Source organism: Nicotiana attenuata, chromosome 11 (assembly GCF_001879085.1).
Source record: "Nicotiana attenuata strain UT chromosome 11, NIATTr2, whole genome shotgun sequence".
NCBI classification, from domain to species: domain Eukaryota; kingdom Viridiplantae; phylum Streptophyta; class Magnoliopsida; order Solanales; family Solanaceae; genus Nicotiana; species Nicotiana attenuata.
Genome location: NC_031999.1, coordinates 32134324 through 32137650, shown reverse-complemented (window position 1 = coordinate 32137650; position 3327 = coordinate 32134324).

Genomic DNA, 3327 nt, shown 5'->3' with positions numbered 1-3327 from the left:
GCTACGAGCTCAAACCAACCCACCGGAGATCTACACCTCCTGCTATATAAAGCCTCATACGACGCCATCTGAATACTGGACTGATAACTGTTGTTATAAGCTAACTCCGCCAATGGCAGGAAATGATCCCAAGACCCTCCAAACTCAATCACGCACGCACGGAGCATGTCCTCAAGAATCTGAATAGTGCGCTCGGACTGTCCGTCCGTCTGGGGGTGAAATGTTGTGCTCAACTCCACCCGAGTGCCTAACTCCTGCTGCACAGCTCTCCAGAACCGCGATGTAAACTGAGTACCTCTGTCCGAAATGATAGAAACTGGAATACTATGCAGACGGACGATCTCCCTGATATAAATCTTCGCCAATCGCTCCGATGAATAAGTGGTACACACAGGAATGAAATGAGCGGACTTGGTCAGCCGGTCCATAATAACCCAAATGGAATCAAACTTCTTCAAGGTCCGTGGAAGTCCAGATACAAAATCCATAGTGATGCGCTCCCATTTCAACTCTGGAATCTCTATCTGCTGGAGCAACCCACCCGGGCGCTGGTGCTCATACTTCACCTGCTGGAAGTTGAGGCATCTAGACACATAACCAACTATATCCTTCTTCATTCGCCTCCACCAATAGTGCTGCCTCAAGTCCTGATACATCATCGCGGCACCCGGATGGATAGAATACCGCGAACTATGGGCCTCTACTAGAATCAACTCTCGAAGACCATCAACATTGGGCACACAAATCCGGCCCTGCATCCTCATTACTCCATCATCTCCAATGGTCACATCTCTGGCAACCCCACGCTGGACCCTGTCCTGAAGGACAAGCAAATGAGGGTCATCATACTGCCGCTCCCTGATACGGTCAAATAGGGAAGACCGGGAAACCACACAGGCTAGAACCCGACTTGGCTTCGAAAGGTCCAATCTCACGAACTGGCTGGCTAAGACCTGAACATCTATCGCCATAGGTCTCTCTGAGGCTGGTAAATATGCCAAACTCCCTAAACTCTCCGCCCGGCGACTCAAGGCATCGGCTACCACATTGGCCTTGCCCGGGTGATAAATAATAGTAATATCATAATCCTTTAACAACTCTAACCATCTCCTCTGACGCATATTCAGGTCCTTCTACTTAAGCAAGTGCTGCAAACTCCGATGATCAGTATAGATCTCACAAGGCACACCATACAGGTAATGACGCCAGATCTTCAAGACATGAACAATGGCAGCTAACTCAAGGTCGTGGACAAGGTAATTCCTTTCATGTACCTTCAACTATCTGGACGCGTAGGCAATCACCCTACCGTCCTGCATCAACACTGCTCCAAGGCCAACTCTCGAGGCGTCACAATAGACAGTATAAGACCCCGAACCGGTAGGCAACATCAAGATAGGGGCTATAGTCAAAGCTGTCTTGAGATTCTGAAAGCTCGCCTCACACTCCTCTGTCCACTGAAATGGGGCACCCTTCTGGGTCAATCTAGTCATAGGGGCAGCAATCGATGAAAATCCCTCCACAAAACGACGGTAGTAACCCGCCAAGCCAAGGAAACTGCGAATCTCTGTAGCTGAGGACGGCCTGGGCCAACTCTGCACGGCCTCTACCTTCCTCGGATCCACCCGAATACCCTCGCTAGAAATCACATGGCCTAAGAATGCCACAGAACTCAGCCAAAACTCACATTTTGAGAACTTTCCATATAATTTCTTCTCCCTCAAGGTCTGAAGCACGGTCCTCAGATGATGCTCATGATCTTCCCGACTCCGGGAATACACCAGAATATCATCAATAAAAACAATCACGAACGAGTCAAGATATGGCCTAAATACGCTGTGCATCAAGTGAATGAAAGCTGCAGGGGCATTGGTCAGCCCAAATGACATAACAAGGAACTCGTAATGGCCGTATCGAGTCCTGAAGGCAGTCTTCGGGATATCAGGCTCTCGAATCTTCAACTGATGATACCCTGAGCGCAAGTCAATCTTAGAAAACACCTGTGCGCCCTGAAGCTGGTCAAAAAGATCATCTATACGAGGCAAAGGATAACGGTTCTTCACTGTAGCCTTGTTCAACTTGCGGTAGTCAATACACATGCGCATAGAACCATCCTTTTTCTTCACAAACAAGACAGGAGCACCCCACGGTGAAACACTGGGTCGAATAAAACCCTTACCAAGCAATTCCTGCAACTGATCCTTCAACTCCTTCAACTCAGGAGGAGCCATACGATACGGAGGAATGGAAATGGGCTGAGTGCCCGACAACAGATCAATGCCAAAATCAATGTCCCTATCAGGCGGCATGCCCGGAAGATCAGCTGGAAATACATCGGGATAATCCCGTACCACTGGAACAGAATCAACAGAAGGGGTATCAACACTAACATCTCTCACATAAGCCAAATACGCGGCACACCCCTTCTCAACCATGCGCTGAGCTTTAAGAAAAGAGATAACTCTACTGGGAGTGTGATCTAAAGTACCACTCCACTCAACACGCGGAACACCTGGCATAGCCAGCGTCACGGTCCTGGCGTGACAATCAAGAATAGCAAAGTGGGGCAACAACCAGTCCATGCCCAGAATAATGTCAAAATCTACCATACCGAGTAACAATAAGTCTGCTCTGGTCTCAAAACCACGAATAGTAACCAAACATGACCGATAAACGCGGTCCACAACAACAGGATCTCCCACAGGAGTAGAAACATAAACGGGGGCACTCAAAGAATCCCGAGGCACACACAAATGCGGAGCAAAGTAAGAAGACACATAAGAGTAAGTAGATCCCGGATCGAATAGAACCGATGCCTCTCTGTGACAAACCAATATAATACCTGTAATGACGGAGTCGGAGGCAACAACCTCAGTGCGAGCAGGAATAAAATAATATCTGGCCCGGCCCCTCTCACGAGGGCGACCTCTATCTCCCCGACCTCCACCCCTAGCCGGCTGAGCAGGTGGGGTAGAAGCTGGAGCTGTGACCATGGCATGAGAACCCTGAGGAGCACGCTGTGGCTGAGAAGTCTGTGGGGGCGCGCTCCTCCCAAGTCTGGGGCAATCCCTCACCAAGTGACGTGTATCACCACCCTCGTAACAAGCTCTGGGAGGACACGGTGCCTGTGACTGACTAGGGCCAGGTCTGCTAGACTGACCTCTGGAAGCACCCCGCGCAGGAGGCGCGCTAGAAACTGGAGGTGCATAATAAGGCTCCTGAGGTGTAGGTGGAGCTGGAGTACTGCCGGCTGCTGGAAGAGCTGAATGTACAGGGCGACCCGAATAACCTCTGCCATAACGACCTGCTGATGGGGTACGGGCACCA